Here is a 17,830-nt window from a genome sequence, read left to right on the forward strand (position 1 = left end):
AAAATAGAGACAAAAATTTAGAGAAAATATTTTATTGATTGTTAATGTTAAAAGTGAGACCATTTGTCCCAAAATGTGCTGAAACATGTCAGAATGACATGGGCATTTCACATTTTTTAAACTATGATTAACTACTTGTTAAGTTTTTGTTTATTAAGTATCGTTATGGTCTATTGATGTATGAGGTGAAAACTATGAAAGTAGACTTACCAGCAAATCCGTTTCTAGATATATTTCATGACAGCACTGTAGAAGGTTGATTCCCTACCCTAATAGGGACAGAGAACACAAAGAGGTGAAATAGTCCCTCCTCATTGACTGTCCAAAGGATTTTTCTAGTGCCAAAAGAACAACAGACATACGCACAAAAAATCTGTTTGATGTTCCTAGAGTTCTTTTTTGAGAGGATAAATTCAGATTCACTCCAAAGACTCTCAGGAAATTTTTCAAAACCACATTACTAAGTTTTGTTTGACCTCATCTAATCAATAAATGAAGAAAAAAGTTTCTTGAAATTAAAAGTTGATGTCAGAGGTGGGATTTGAACCACTTGTAAACGGTGAAGAAAAAGCATTTTGCCGAAACCCGGGATTGGACCAGGGACCTTTAGATCTTCAGTCTAACGCTCTCCCAACGGCGCTATTTCGGCCATATCTATACATTTTCTGGGGGGTTTGACACTCTGCAAATGTCAAGTGTCACACCTGGAGGGATATATTATAATTTTTCATTTGACTGTTTTTTGAAGCATGATTTCTATTTGAAACACCTTCCATTTTGCTGTACATATTTAATAACATTCATTAACTATTTGTGAATGAGTAGAAAAAGACAGCAATTTTGCCATTGAATTTTTACATTTTCAGTTTGTCTCCATGCACCAGTATAATTCTGACCCTGTGCTTCTAGAATAGGTCATGGTCGCACATAAAACACAATTTGCATGCATAATGTTACATCAAGTTTTATTTTTTATGAGATGCAAACAATTGGAGCAAAATAGAGACAAAAATTTAGAGAAAATATTTTATTGATTGTTAATGTTAAAAGTGAGACCATTTGTCCCAAAATGTGCTGAAACATGTCAGAATGACATGGGCATTTCACATATTTTAAACTATGATTACCTACTTGTTAAGTTTTTGTTTATTAAGTATCGTTATGGTCTATTGATGTATGAGGTGAAAACTATGAAAGTAGACTTACCAGCAAATCCGTTTCTAGATATATTTCATGACAGCACTGTAGAAGGTTGATTCCCTACCCTAATAGGGACAGAGAACACACAGAGGTGAAATAGTCCCTCCTCATTGACTGTCCAAAGGATTTTTCTAGTGCCAAAAGAACAACAGACATATGCACAAAAAATCTGTTTGATGTTCCTAGAGTTCTTTTTTGAGAGGACAAATTCAGATTCACTCCAAAGACTCTCAGGAAATTTTTCAAAACCACATTACTAAGTTTTGTTTGACCTCATCTAATCAATAAATGAAGAAAAAAGTTTCTTGAAATTAAAAGTTGATGTCAGAGGTGGGATTTGAGCCACTTGTAAACGGTGAAGAAAAAGCATTTTGCCAAAACCCGGGATTGGACCAGGGACCTTTAGATATTCAGTCTAACGCTCTCCCAACTGAGCTATTTCGGCCATATCTATACATTTTCTGGGGGGTTTGACACTCTGCAAATGTCAAGTGTCACACCTGGAGGGATATATTATAATTTTTCATTTGACTGTTTTTTGAAGCATGATTTCTATTTGAAACGCCTTCCATTTTGCTGTACATATTTAATAACATTCATTAACTATTTGTGAATTAGTAGAAAAAGACAGCAATTTTGCCATTGAAGTTTTACATTTTCAGTTTGTCTCCATGCACCAGTATAATTCTGACCCTGTGCTTCTAGAATAGGTCATGGTCGCACATAAAACACAATTTGCATGCATAATGTTACATCAAGATTTATTTTTTATGAGATGCAAACAATTGGAGCAAAATAGAGACAAAAATTTAGAGAAAATATTTTATTGATTGTTAATGTTAAAAGTGAGACCATTTGTCCCAAAATGTGCTGAAACATGTCAGAATGACATGGGCATTTCACATTTTTTAAACTATGATTAACTACTTGTTAAGTTTTTGTTTATTAAGTATCGTTATGGTCTATTGATGTATGAGGTGAAAACTATGAAAGTAGACTTACCAGCAAATCCGTTTCTAGATATATTTCATGACAGCACTGTAGAAGGTTGATTCCCTACCCTAATAGGGACAGAGAACACAAAGAGGTGAAATAGTCCCTCCTCATTGACTGTCCAAAGGATTTTTCTAGTGCCAAAAGAACAACAGACATACGCACAAAAAATCTGTTTGATGTTCCTAGAGTTCTTTTTTGAGAGGATAAATTCAGATTCACTCCAAAGACTCTCAGGAAATTTTTCAAAACCACATTACTAAGTTTTGTTTGACCTCATCTAATCAATAAATGAAGAAAAAAGTTTCTTGAAATTAAAAGTTGATGTCAGAGGTGGGATTTGAACCACTTGTAAACGGTGAAGAAAAAGCATTTTGCCGAAACCCGGGATTGGACCAGGGACCTTTAGATCTTCAGTCTAACGCTCTCCCAACTGCGCTATTTCGGCCATATCTATACATTTTCTGGGGGGTTTGACACTCTGCAAATGTCAAGTGTCACACCTGGAGGGATATATTATAATTTTTCATTTGACTGTTTTTTGAAGCATGATTTCTATTTGAAACACCTTCCATTTTGCTGTACATATTTAATAACATTCATTAACTATTTGTGAATGAGTAGAAAAAGACAGCAATTTTGCCATTGAATTTTTACATTTTCAGTTTGTCTCCATGCACCAGTATAATTCTGACCCTGTGCTTCTAGAATAGGTCATGGTCGCACATAAAACACAATTTGCATGCATAATGTTACATCAAGTTTTATTTTTTATGAGATGCAAACAATTGGAGCAAAATAGAGACAAAAATTTAGAGAAAATATTTTATTGATTGTTAATGTTAAAAGTGAGACCATTTGTCCCAAAATGTGCTGAAACATGTCAGAATGACATGGGCATTTCACATTTTTTAAACTATGATTACCTACTTGTTAAGTTTTTGTTTATTAAGTATCGTTATGGTCTATTGATGTATGAGGTGAAAACTATGAAAGTAGACTTACCAGCAAATCCGTTTCTAGATATATTTCATGACAGCACTGTAGAAGGTTGATTCCCTACCCTAATAGGGACAGAGAACACACAGAGGTGAAATAGTCCCTCCTCATTGACTGTCCAAAGGATTTTTCTAGTGCCAAAAGAACAACAGACATATGCACAAAAAATCTGTTTGATGTTCCTAGAGTTCTTTTTTGAGAGGACAAATTCAGATTCACTCCAAAGACTCTCAGGAAATTTTTCAAAACCACATTACTAAGTTTTGTTTGACCTCATCTAATCAATAAATGAAGAAAAAAGTTTCTTGAAATTAAAAGTTGATGTCAGAGGTGGGATTTGAGCCACTTGTAAACGGTGAAGAAAAAGCATTTTGCCGAAACCCGGGATTGGACCAGGGACCTTTAGATATTCAGTCTAACGCTCTCCCAACTGAGCTATTTCGGCCATATCTATACATTTTCTGGGGGGTTTGACACTCTGCAAATGTCAAGTGTCACACCTGGAGGGATATATTATAATTTTTCATTTGACTGTTTTTTGAAGCATGATTTCTATTTGAAACGCCTTCCATTTTGCTGTACATATTTAATAACATTCATTAACTATTTGTGAATTAGTAGAAAAAGACAGCAATTTTGCCATTGAAGTTTTACATTTTCAGTTTGTCTCCATGCACCAGTATAATTCTGACCCTGTGCTTCTAGAATAGGTCATGGTCGCACATAAAACACAAATTGCATGCATAATGTTACATCAAGATTTATTTTTTATGAGATGCAAACAATTGGAGCAAAATAGAGACAAAAATTTAGAGAAAATATTTTATTGATTGTTAATGTTAAAAGTGAGACCATTTGTCCCAAAATGTGCTGAAACATGTCAGAATGACATGGGCATTTCACATTTTTTAAACTATGATTAACTACTTGTTAAGTTTTTGTTTATTAAGTATCGTTATGGTCTATTGATGTATGAGGTGAAAACTATGAAAGTAGACTTACCAGCAAATCCATTTCTAGATATATTTCATGACAGCACTGTAGAAGGTTGATTCCCTACCCTAATAGGGACAGAGAACACAAAGAGGTGAAATAGTCTCTCCTCATTGACTGTCCAAAGGATTTTTCTAGTGCCAAAAGAACAACAGACATATGCACAAAAAATCTGTTTGATGTTCCTAGAGTTCTTTTTTGAGAGGACAAATTCAGATTCACTCCAAAGACTCTCAGGAAATTTTTCAAAACCACATTACTAAGTTTTGTTTGACCTCATCTAATCAATAAATGAAGATAAAGTTTCTTGAAATTAAATGTTGATGTCAGAAGTGGGAGAAGTAGGAGTCTGCGACCTGAACGCAGCGCCTTAGACCGCTCGGCCATCCTGACTTCGATATGCAATTGGAACTTAACTCCTTCCATGCTAGTCAGCAGAAATGTTACCATTTCTTGTGATTAAAAACTTGTCACACCACCCCAAAAAAGTCAATAAATAACATTTTTTATATGCGTACTTTTCGTCTGCATTAATTTTTAAACCTCCATTTTTTTTGTTTGGATATTAGAAATGTTAGATTTCTCACAAATGCGGTGATGCACCACATTTCTTCAGAAACTACTGTTTGGCCACACAGCAGGGCTTTGAAAGGAAGAGCCCTATTTGGGTTTTGCAATGCAGATTTTGCAGGAATACCTTGCAGATGAAATTTGCAGAGTACCAAAACAGCAGAAAACCTCCCAAAGTGACCACATTTTAGAAATAATTTTGCACAATGAGTTAATCAACACCTGCAATTACTATTGTCAGCCTATAGGTGTTTTCACTCTGAACCATCCAGCATTGCAAGTATGCCAGTTTAGTGCCCAGCTTTTGCTTGCAGAGACAAGCAACCCATACATTTTTAAGTGGGCTCTACTCACTGGAGCAATGTCAAATATGTAGATGCTTTGTCTCACCATTAAAGTAGAAACCTCCTATATTTCAAATTAAAGATGACGGACCTTTGTGGAGCTTGTGTTTTTTGCCTTTTTGACTTTGTCCACAGCATATTTTTTAAGGACATTTGTCTCAGTAATGCCTCAGTGTTTCAAAGTCAAACAAGCTGACTATAATCATTCAGCTAGTGTCTGATAAGTGCTGTCTGTTTCAGCTATCAGGTTACCTTTTAATCCTCTTACAGCTAAGTCAATCTGAAATAAAACAAAATAGAGGAAAAATTACTAAAAAACATTCATGTGTTCAAAAGGAAAAAGTTACCGTTTCTCAAATTTTTAACATTTTGTTTTCTGTAGATAGTTAAGATTTTTAGGCCTTTTGATCATGATCAGTCCATGTGCTTTGTTTAATATCTCCTTAAAATGTAAACGGTGAAGAAAAAGCATTTTGCCGAAACCCGGGATTGGACCAGGGACCTTTAGATCTTCAGTCTAACGCTTTCACAACTGAGCTATTTCGGCCATATCTATACATTTTCTGGTGGGTTTGACACTCTGCAAATGTCAAGTGTCACACCTGGAGGGATATATTATAATTTTTCATTTGACTGTTTTTTGAAGCATGATTTCTATTTGAAACGCCTTCCATTTTGCTGCACATATTTAATAACATTCATTAACTATTTGTGAATGAGTAGAAAAAGACAGCAATTTTGCCATTGAATTTTTACATTTTCAGTTTGTCTCCATGCACCAGTATAATTCTGACCCCGTGCTTCTAGAATAGGTCATGGTCGCACATAAAACACAATTTGCATGCATAATGTTACATCAAGTTTTATTTTTTATGATATGCAAACAATTGGAGCAAAAAAGAGACAAAAATTTAGAGAAAATATTTTATTGATTGTTAAAAGTGAGACCATTTGTCCCAAAATGTGCTGAAACATGTCAGAATGACATGGGCATTTCACATTTTTTAAACTATGATTACCTACTTGTTAAGTTTTTGTTTATTAAGTATCGTTATGGTCTATTGATGTATGAGGTGAAAACTATGAAAGTAGACTTACCAGCAAATCCGTTTCTAGATATATTTCATGACAGCACTGTAGAAGGTTGATTCCCTACCCTAATAGGGACAGAGAACACAAAGAGGTGAAATAGTCCCTCCTCATTGACTGTCCAAAGGATTTTTCTAGTGCCAAATGAACAACAGACATATGCACAAAAAATCTGTTTGATGTTCCTAGAGTTCTTTTTTGAGAGGACAAATTCAGATTCACTCCAAAGACTCTCAGGAAATTTTTCAAAACCACATTACTAAGTTTTGTTTGACCTCATCTAATCAATAAATGAAGATAAAGTTTCTTGAAATTAAATGTTGATGTCAGAAGTGGGATTGGAACCCAAGCCTCTAGGGGAGACTGCGACCTGAACGCAGCGCCTTAGACCGCTTCGATATGCAATTGGAACTTAACTCCTTCCATGCTAGTCAGCAGAAATGTTACCATTCCTTGTGATTAAAAACTTGTCACACACCCCAAAAAAGTCAATAAATAACATTTTTTATATGCGTACTTTTCGTCTGCATTAATTTTTAAACCTCCATTTATTTTGTTTGGATATTAGAAATGTTAGATTTCTCACAAATGCGGTGATGCACCACATTTCTTCAGAAACTACTGTTTGGCCACACAGCAGGGCTTTGAAAGGAAGAGCCCTATTTGGGTTTTGCAATGCAGATTTTGCAGGAATACCTTGCAGATGAAATTTGCAGAGTACCAAAACAGCAGAAAACCTCCCAAAGTGATCACATTTTAGAAATTATTTTGCACAATGAGTTAATCAACACCTGCAATTACTATTGTCAGCCTATAGGTGTTTTCACTCTGAACCATCCAGCATTGCAAGTATGCCAGTTTAGTGCCCAGCTTTTGCTTGCAGAGACAAGCAACCCATACATTTTTAAGTGGGCTCTACTCACTGGAGCAATGTCAAATATGTAGATGCTTTGTCTCACCATTAAAGTAGAAACCTCCTATATTTCAAATTAAAGATGATGGACCTGTGTTCAGCTTGTGTTTTTTGCCTTTTTGACTTTGTCCACAGCATATTTTTTAAGGACATTTGTCTCAGTAATGCCTCAGTGTTTCAAAGTCAAACAAGCTGACTATAATCATTCAGCTAGTGTCTGATAAGTGCTGTCTGTTTCAGCTATCAGGTTACCTTTTAATCCTCTTACAGCTAAGTCAATCTGAAATAAAACAAAATAGAGGAAAAATTACTAAAAAACATTCATGTGTTCAAAAGGAAAAAGTTACCGTTTCTCAAATTTTTAACATTTTGTTTTCTGTAGATAGTTAAGATTTTTAGGCCTTTTGATCATTATCAGTCCATGTGCTTTGTTTAATATCTCCTTAAAATGTAAACGGTGAAGAAAAAGCATTTTGCCGAAACCCGGGATTGGACCAGGGACCTTTAGATCTTCAGTCTAACACTCTCCCAACTGAGCTATTTCGGCCATTTCTATACATTTTCTGGGGGGTTTGACACTCTGCAAATGTCAAGTGTCACACCTGGAGGGATATATTATAATTTTTCATTTGACTGTTTTTTGAAGCATGATTTCTATTTGAAACGCCTTCCATTTTGCTGTACATATTTAATAACATTCATTAACTATTTGTGAATGAGTAGAAAAAGACAGCAATTTTGCCATTGAATTTTTACATTTTCAGTTTGTCTCCATGCACCAGTATAATTCTGACCCTGTGCTTCTAGAATAGGTCATGGTCGCACATAAAACACAATTTGCATGCATAATGTTACATCAAGTTTTATTTTTTATGAGATGCAAACAATTGGAGCAAAAAAGAGACAAAAATTTAGAGAAAATATTTTATTGATTGTTAAAAGTGAGACCATTTGTCCCAAAATGTGCTGAAACATGTCAGAATGACATGGGCATTTCACATTTTTTAAACTATGATTACCTACTTGTTAAGTTTTTGTTTATTAAGTATCGTTATGGTCTATTGATGTATGAGGTGAAAACTATGAAAGTAGACTTACCAGCAAATCCGTTTCTAGATATATTTCATGACAGCACTGTAGAAGGTTGATTCCCTACCCTAATAGGGACAGAGAACACAAAGAGGTGAAATAGTCCCTCCTCATTGACTGTCCAAAGGATTTTTCTAGTGCCAAAAGAACAACAGACATATGCACAAAAAATCTGTTTGATGTTCCTAGAGTTCTTTTTTGAGAGGACAAATTCAGATTCACTCCAAAGACTCTCAGGAAATTTTTCAAAAACCACATTACTAAGTTTTGTTTGACCTCATCTAATCAATAAATGAAGATAAAGTTTCTTGAAATTAAATGTTGATGTCAGAAGTGGGATTTGAACCCACGCATCCAGGGGAGACTGCGACCTGAACGCAGCGCCTTAGACCGCTCGGTATTAGACCGCTCGCCTTAGACTGCTTCAATATGCAATTGGAACTTAACTCCTTCCATGCTAGTCAGCAGAAATGTTACCATTCCTTGTGATTAAAAACTTGTCACACCACCCCAAAAAAGTCAATAAATAACATTTTTTATATGCGTACTTTTGGTCTGCATTAATTTTTAAACCTCCATTTATTTTGTTTGGATATTAGAAATGTTAGATTTCTCACAAATGCGGTGATGCACCACATTTCTTCAGAAACTACTGTTTGGCCACACAGCAGGACTTTGAAAGGAAGAGCCCTATTTGGGTTTTGCAATGCAGATTTTGCAGGAATACCTTGCAGATGAAATTTGCAGAGTACCAAAACAGCAGAAAACCTCCCAAAGTGACCACATTTTAGAAATTATTTTGCACAATGAGTTAATCAACACCTGCAATTACTATTGTCAGCCTATAGGTGTTTTTACTCTGAACCATCCAGCATTGCAAGTATGCCAGTTTAGTGCCCAGCTTTTGCTTGCAGAGACAAGCAACCCATACATTTTTAAGTGGGCTCTACTCACTGGAGCAATGTCAAATATGTAGATGCTTTGTCTCACCATTAAAGTAGAAACCTCCTATATTTCAAATTAAAGATGACGGACCTGTGTTCAGCTTGTGTTTTTTGCCTTTTTGACTTTGTCCACAGCATATTTTTTAAGGACATTTGTCTCAGTAATGCCTCAGTGTTTCAAAGTCAAACAAGCTGACTATAATCATTCAGCTAGTGTCTGATAAGTGCTGTCTGTTTCAGCTATCAGGTTACCTTTTAATCCTCTTACAGCTAAGTCAATCTGAAATAAAACAAAATAGAGGAAAAATTACTAAAAAACATTCATGTGTTCAAAAGGAAAAAGTTACCGTTTCTCAAATTTTTAACATTTTGTTTTCTGTAGATAGTTAAGATTTTAAGGCCTTTTGATCATGATCAGTCCATGTGCTTTGTTTAATATCTCCTTAAAATGTAAATGGTGAAGAAAAAGCATTTTGCCGAAACCCGGGATTGGACCAGGGACCTTTAGATCTTCAGTCTAACGCTCTCCCAACTGAGCTATTTCTGCCTTATCTATACATTTTCGGGGGGGTTTGACACTCTGCAAATGTCAAGTGTCACACCTGGAGGGATATATTATAATTTTTCATTTGACTGTTTTTTGAAACATGATTTCTATTTGAAACGCCTTCCATTTTGCTGTACATATTTAATAACATTCATTAACTATTTGTGAATGAGTAGAAAAAGACAGCAATTTTGCCATTGAATTTTTACATTTTCAGTTTGTCTCCATGCACCAGTATAATTCTGACCCTGTGCTTCTAGAATAGGTCATGGTCGCACATAAAACACAATTTGCATGCATAATGTTACATCAAGTTTTATTTTTTATGAGATGCAAACAATTGGAGCTAAAAAGAGACAAAAATTTAGAGAAAATATTTTATTGATTGTTAATGTTAAAAGTGAGACCATTTGTCCCAAAATGTGCTGAAACATGTCAGAATGACATGGGCATTTCACATTTTTTAAACTATGATTACCTACTTGTTAAGTTTTTGTTTATTAAGTATCGTTATGGTCTATTGATGTATGAGGTGAAAACTATGAAAGTAGACTTACCAGCAAATCCGTTTCTAGATATATTTCATGACAGCACTGTAGAAGGTTGATTCCCTACCCTAATAGGGACAGAGAACACAAAGAGGTGAAATAGTCCCTCCTCATTGACTGTCCAAAGGATTTTTCTAGTGCCAAAAGAACAACAGACATATGCACAAAAAATCTGTTTGATGTTCCTAGAGTTCTTTTTTGAGAGGACAAATTCAGATTCACTCCAAAGACTCTCAGGAAATTTTTCAAAACCACATTACTAAGTTTTGTTTGACCTCATCTAATCAATAAATGAAGATAAAGTTTATTGAAATTAAATGTTGATGTCAGAAGTGGGATTTGAACCCACGCCTCCAGGGGAGACTGCGACCTGAACGCAGCGCCTTAGACTGCTCTGTATTAGACCGCTCGCCTTAGACCGCTTCGATATGCAATTGGAACTTAACTCCTTCCATGCTAGTCAGCAGAAATGTTACCATTCCTTGTGATTAAAAACTTGTCACACCACCCCAAAAAAGTCAATAAATAACATTTTTTATATGCGTACTTTTCGTCTGCATTAATTTTTAAACCTCCATTTATTTTGTTTGGATATTAGAAATGTTAGATTTCTCACAAATGCGGTGATGCACCACATTTCTTCAGAAACTACTGTTTGGCCACACAGCAGGGCTTTGAAAGGAAGAGCCCTATTTGGGTTTTGCAATGCAGATTTTGCAGGAATACCTTGCAGATGAAATTTGCAGAGTACCAAAACAGCAGAAAACCTCCCAAAGTGACCACATTTTAGAAATTATTTGCACAATGAGTTAATCAACACCTGCAATTACTATTGTCAGCCTATAGGTGTTTTCACTCTGAACCATCCAGCATTGCAAGTATGCCAGTTTAGTGGCCAGCTTTTGCTTGCAGAGACAAGCAACCCATACATTTTTAAGTGGGCTCTACTCACTGGAGCAATGTCAAATATGTAGATGCTTTGTCTCACCATTAAAGTAGAAACCTCCTATATTTCAAATTAAAGATGACGGACCTGTGTTCAGCTTGTGTTTTTTGCCTTTTTGACTTTGTCCACAGCATATTTTTTAAGGACATTTGTCTCAGTAATGTCTCAGTGTTTCAAAGTCAAACAAGCTGACTATAATCATTCAGCTAGTGTCTGATAAGTGCTGTCTGTTTCAGCTATCAGGTTACCTTTTAATCCTCTTACAGCTAAGTCAATCTGAAATAAAACAAAATAGAGGAAAAATTACTAAAAAACATTCATGTGTTCAAAAGGAAAAAGTTACCGTTTCTCAAATTTTTAACATTTTGTTTTCTGTAGATAGTTAAGATTTTTAGGCCTTTTGATCATGATCAGTCCATGTGCTTTGTTTAATATCTCCTTAAAATGTAAACGGTGAAGAAAAAGCATTTTGCCGAAACCCGGGATTGGACCAGGGACCTTTAGATCTTCAGTCTAACGCTCTCCCAACTGAGATATTTCTGCCATATCTATACATTTTCTGGGGGGTTTGACACTCTGCAAATGTCAAGTGTCACACCTGGAGGGATATATTATAATTTTTCATTTGACTGTTTTTTGAAGCATGATTTCTATTTGAAACGCCTTCCATTTTGCTGTACATATTTAATAACATTCATTAACTATTTGTGAATGAGTAGAAAAAGACAGCAATTTTGCCATTGAATTTTTACATTTTCAGTTTGTCTCCATGCACCAGTATAATTCTGACCCTGTGCTTCTAGAATAGGTCATGGTCGCACATAAAACACAATTTGCATGCATAATGTTACATCAAGTTTTATTTTTTATGAGATGCAAACAATTGGAGCAAAAAAGAGACAAAAATTTAGAGAAAATATTTTATTGATTGTTAAAAGTGAGACCATTTGTCCCAAAATGTGCTGAAACATGTCAGAATGACATGGGCATTTCACATTTTTTAAACTATGATTACCTACTTGTTAAGTTTTTGTTTATTAAGTATCGTTATGGTCTATTGATGTATGAGGTGAAAACTATGAAAGTAGACTTACCAGCAAATCCGTTTCTAGATATATTTCATGACAGCACTGTAGAAGGTTGATTCCCTACCCTAATAGGGACAGAGAACACAAAGAGGTGAAATAGTCCCTCCTCATTGACTGTCCAAAGGATTTTTCTAGTGCCAAAAGAACAACAGACATATGCACAAAAAATCTGTTTGATGTTCCTAGAGTTCTTTTTTGAGAGGACAAATTCAGATTCACTCCAAAGACTCTCAGGAAATTTTTCAAAACCACATTACTAAGTTTTGTTTGACCTCATCTAATCAATAAATGAAGATAAAGTTTCTTGAAATTAAATGTCAGAAGTGGGATTTGAACCCACGCCTCGAGGGGAGACTGCGACCTGAACGCAGCACCTTAGACCGCTCGGTATTAGACCGCTCGCCTTAGACCGCTTCGATATGCAATTGGAACTTAACTCCTTCCATGCTAGACAGCAGAAATGTTACCATTCCTTGTGATTAAAAACTTGTCACACCACCCCAAAAAAGTCAATAAATAACATTTTTTATATGCGTACTTTTCGTCTGCATTAATTTTTAAACCTCCATTTATTTTGTTTGGATATTAGAAATGTTAGATTTCTCACAAATGCGGTGATGCACCACATTTCTTCAGAAACTACTGTTTGGCCACTCAGCTGGGCTTTGAAAGGAAGAGCCCTATTTGGGTTTTGCAATGCAGATTTTGCAGGAATACCTTGCAGATGAAATTTGCAGAGTACCAAAACAGCAGAAAACCTCCCAAAGTGACCACATTTTAGAAATTATTTTGCACAATGAGTTAATCAACACCTGCAATTACTATTGTCAGCCTATAGGTGTTTTCACTCTGAACCATCCAGCATTGCAAGTATGCCAGTTTAGTGCCCAGCTTTTGCTTGCAGAGACAAGCAACCCATACATTTTTAAGTGGGCTCTACTCACTGGAGCAATGTCAAATATGTAGATGCTTTGTCTCACCATTAAAGTAGAAACCTCCTATATTTCAAATTAAAGATGACGGACCTGTGTGGAGCTTGTGTTTTTTGCCTTTTTGACTTTGTCCACAGCATATTTTTTAAGGACATTTGTCTCAGTAATGCCTCAGTGTTTCAAAGTCAAACAAGCTGACTATAATCATTCAGCTAGTGTCTGATAAGTGCTGACTGTTTCAGTTATCAGGTTACCTTTTAATCCTCTTACAGCTAAGTCAATCTGAAATAAAACAAAATAGAAGAAAAATTACTAAAAAACATTCATGTGTTCAAAAGGAAAAAGTTACCGTTTCTCAAATTTTTAACATTTTGTTTTCTGTAGATAGTTAAGATTTTTAGGCCTTTTGATCATGATCAGTCCATGTGCTTTGTTTAATATCTCCTTAAAATGTAAACGGTGAAGAAAAAGCATTTTGCCGAAACCCGGGACCTTTAGATCTTCAGTCTAACGCTCTCCCAACTGAGCTATTTCGGCCTTATCTATACATTTTCTGGGGGGTTTGACACTCTGCAAATGTCAAGTGTCACACCTGGAGGGATATATTATAATTTTTCATTTGACTGTTTTTTGAAGCATGATTTCTATTTGAAACGCCTTCCATTTTGCTGTACATATTTAATAACATTCATTAACTATTTGTGAATGAGTAGAAAAAGACAGCAATTTTGCCATTGAATTTTTACATTTTCAGTTTGTCTCCATGCACCAGTATAATTCTGACCCTGTGCTTCTAGAATAGGTCATGGTCGCACATAAAACACAATTTGCATGCATAATGTTACATCAAGTTTTATTTTTTATGAGATGCAAACAATTGGAGCAAAAAAGAGACAAAAATTTAGAGAAAATATTTTATTGATTGTTAATGTTAAAAGTGAGACCATTTGTCCCAAAATGTGCTGAAACATGTCAGAATGACATGGGCATTTCACATTTTTTAAACTATGATTACCTACTTGTTAAGTTTTTGTTTATTAAGTATCGTTATGGTCTATTGATGTATGAGGTGAAAACTATGAAAGTAGACTTACCAGCAAATCCGTTTCTAGATATATTTCATGACAGCGCTGTAGAAGGTTGATTCCCTACCCTAATAGGGACAGAGAACACAAAGAGGTGAAATAGTCCCTCCTCATTGACTGTCCAAAGGATTTTTCTAGTGCCAAAAGAACAACAGACATATGCACAAAAAATCTGTTTGATGTTCCTAGAGTTCTTTTTTGAGAGGACAAATTCAGATTCACTCCAAAGACTCTCAGGAAATTTTTCAAAACCACATTACTAAGTTTTGTTTGACCTCATCTAATCAATAAATGAAGATAAAGTTTCTTGAAATTAAATATTGATGTCAGAAGTGGGATTTGAACCCACGCCTCCAGGGGAGACTGCGACCTGAACGCAGCGCCTTAGAACGCTCGGTATTAGACCGCTCGCCTTAGACAGCTTCGATATGCAATTGGAACTTAACTCCTTCCATGCTAGTCAGCAGAAATGTTACCATTCCTTGTGATTAAAAACTTGTCACACCACCCCAAAAAAGTCAATAAATAACATTTTTTATATGCGTACTTTTCGTCTGCATTAATTTTTAAACCTCCATTTATTTTGTTTGGATATTAGAAATGTTAGATTTCTCACAAATGCGGTGATGCACCACATTTCTTCAGAAACTACTGTTTGGCCACACAGCAGGGCTTTGAAAGGAAGAGCCCTATTTGGGTTTTGCAATGCAGATTTTGCAGGAATACCTTGCAGATGAAATTTGCAGAGTACCAAAACAGCAGAAAACCTCCCAAAGTGACCACATTTTAGAAATTATTTTGCACAATGAGTTAATCAACACCTGCAATTACTATTGTCAGCCTATAGGTGTTTTCACTCTGAACCATCCAGCATTGCAAGTATGCCAGTTTAGTGCCCAGCTTTTGCTTGCAGAGACAAGCAACCCATACATTTTTAAGTGGGCTCTACTCACTGGAGCAATGTCAAATATGTAGATACTTTGTCTCACCATTAAAGTAGAAACCTCCTATATTTCAAATTAAAGATGACGGACCTGTGTTCAACTTGTGTTTTTTGCCTTTTTGACTTTGTCCACAGCATATTTTTTAAGGACATTTGTCTCAGTAATGCCTCAGTGTTTCAAAGTCAAACAAGCTGACTATAATCATTCAGCTAGTGTCTGATAAGTGCTGTCTGTTTCAGCTATCAGGTTACCTTTTAATCCTCTTACAGCTAAGTCAATCTGAAATAAAACAAAATAGAGGAAAAATTACTAAAAAACATTCATGTGTTCAAAAGGAAAAAGTTACCGTTTCTCAAATTTTTAACATTTTGTTTTCTGTAGATAGTTAAGATTTTTAGGCCTTTTGATCATGATCAGTCCATGTGCTTTGTTTAATATCTCCTTAAAATGTAAACGGTGAAGAAAAAGCATTTTGCCGAAACCCGGGATTGGACCAGGGACCTTTAGATCTTCAGTCTAACGCTCTCCCAACTGAGATATTTCTGCCATATCTATACATTTTCTCGGGGGTTTGACACTCTGCAAATGTCAAGTGTCATACCTGGAGGGATATATTATAATTTTTCATTTGACTGTTTTTTGAAGCATGATTTCTATTTGAAACGCCTTCCATTTTGCTGTACATATTTAATAACATTCATTAACTATTTGTGAATGAGTAGAAAAAGACAGCAATTTTGCCATTGAATTTTTACATTTTCAGTTTGTCTCCATGCACCAGTATAATTCTGACCCTGTGCTTCTAGAATAGGTCATGGTCGCACATAAAACACAATTTGCATGCATAATGTTACATCAAGTTTTATTTTTTATGAGATGCAAACAATTGGAGCAAAAAAGAGACAAAAATTTAGAGAAAATATTTTATTGATTGTTAAAAGTGAGACCATTTGTCCCAAAATGTGCTGAAACATGTCAGAAGGACATGGGCATTTCACATTTTTTAAACTATGATTACCTACTTGTTAAGTTTTTGTTAATTAAGTATCATTATGGTCTATTGATGTATGAGGTGAAAACTATGAAAGTAGACTTACCAGCAAATCCGTTTCTAGATATATTTCATGACAGCACTGTAGAAGGTTGATTCCCTACCCTAATAGGGACAGAGAACACAAAGAGGTGAAATAGTCCCTCCTCATTGACTGTCCAAAGGATTTTTCTAGTGCCAAAAGAACAACAGACATATGCACAAAAAATCTGTTTGATGTTCCTAGAGTTCTTTTTTGAGAGGACAAATTCAGATTCACTACAAAGACTCTCAGGAAATTTTTCAAAACCACATTACATGAAGATAAAGTTTCTTGAAATTAAATGTTGATTTCAGAAGTGGGATTTGAACCCACGCCTCCAGGGGAAACTGCAACCTAAACGCAGCGCCTTAGACCACTCGGCCATCCTGACTTGGAAATGCAATTGGAACTTAACTCCTTCCATGCTAGTCAGCAGAAATGTTACCATTCCTTGTGATTAAAAACTTGTCACACCACCCCAAAAAAGTCAATAAATAACATTTTTTATATGCGTACTTTTCGTCTGCATTAATTTTTAAACCTCCATTTATTTTGTTTGGATATTAGAAATGTTAGATTTCTCACAAATGCGGTGATGCACCACATTTCTTCAGAAACTACTGTTTGGCCACACAGCAGGGCTTTGAAAGGAAGAGCCCTATTTGGGTTTTGCAATGCAGATTTTGCAGGAATACCTTGCAGATGAAATTTGCAGAGTACCAAAACAGCAGAAAACCTCCCAAAGTGACCACATTTTAGAAATTATTTTGCACAATGAGTTAATCAACACCTGCAATTACTATTGTCAGCCTATAGGTGTTTTCACTCTGAACCATCCAGCATTGCAAGTATGCCAGTTTAGTGCCCAGCTTTTGCTTGCAGAGACAAGCAACCCATACATTTTTAAGTGGGCTCTACTCACTGGAGCAATGTCAAATATGTAGATGCTTTGTCTCACCATTAAAGTAGAAACCTCCTATATTTCAAATTAAAGATGACGGACCTGTGTGGAGCTTGTGTTTTTTGCCTTTTTGACTTTGTCCACAGCATATTTTTTAAGGACATTTGTCTCAGTAATGCCTCAGTGTTTCAAAGTCAAACAAGCTGACTATAATCATTCAGCTAGTGTCTGATAAGTGCTGTCTGTTTCAGCTATCAGGTTACCTTTTAATCCTCTTACAGCTAAGTCAATCTGAAATAAAACAAAATAGAGGAAAAATTACTAAAAAACATTCATGTGTTCAAAAGGAAAAAGTTACCGTTTCTCAAATTTTTAACATTTTGTTTTCTGTAGATAGTTAAGATTTTTAGGCCTTTTGATCATGATCAGTCCATGTGCTTTGTTTAATATCTCCTTAAAATGTAAACGGTGAAGAAAAAGCATTTTGCCGAAACCCGGGATTAGACCAGGGACCTTTAGATCTTCAGTCTAATGCTCTCCCAACTTTGCTATTTCAGCCATATCTATAAATTTTCTGGGGGGTTTGACACTCTGCAAATGTCAAGTGTCACACCTGGAGGGATATATTATAA

At 35.5% G+C, this 17,830-nt stretch overlaps 2 non-coding genes across 2 annotated transcripts; both read right to left on the minus strand.

Moving 5' to 3' along the window:
- Positions 1 to 7,575: 7,575 nt before the first annotated feature.
- On the minus strand, positions 7,576 to 7,648 carry TRNAF-GAA (transfer RNA phenylalanine (anticodon GAA)). The gene has a single exon. It is a non-coding gene; the product is annotated as a tRNA-Phe (tRNA).
- Positions 7,649 to 16,605: 8,957 nt separating this feature from the next.
- TRNAL-UAG (transfer RNA leucine (anticodon UAG)) lies at positions 16,606 to 16,688 on the minus strand. The gene has a single exon. It is a non-coding gene; the product is annotated as a tRNA-Leu (tRNA).
- Between the last annotated feature and the right edge of the window lie 1,142 nt (positions 16,689 to 17,830).

The sequence above is a fragment of the Dendrobates tinctorius genome, unplaced genomic scaffold, assembly GCF_039654945.1.
Source record: "Dendrobates tinctorius isolate UK_male_01 unplaced genomic scaffold, ASM3965494v1 ptg000184l, whole genome shotgun sequence".
NCBI lineage: Eukaryota > Metazoa > Chordata > Amphibia > Anura > Dendrobatidae > Dendrobates > Dendrobates tinctorius.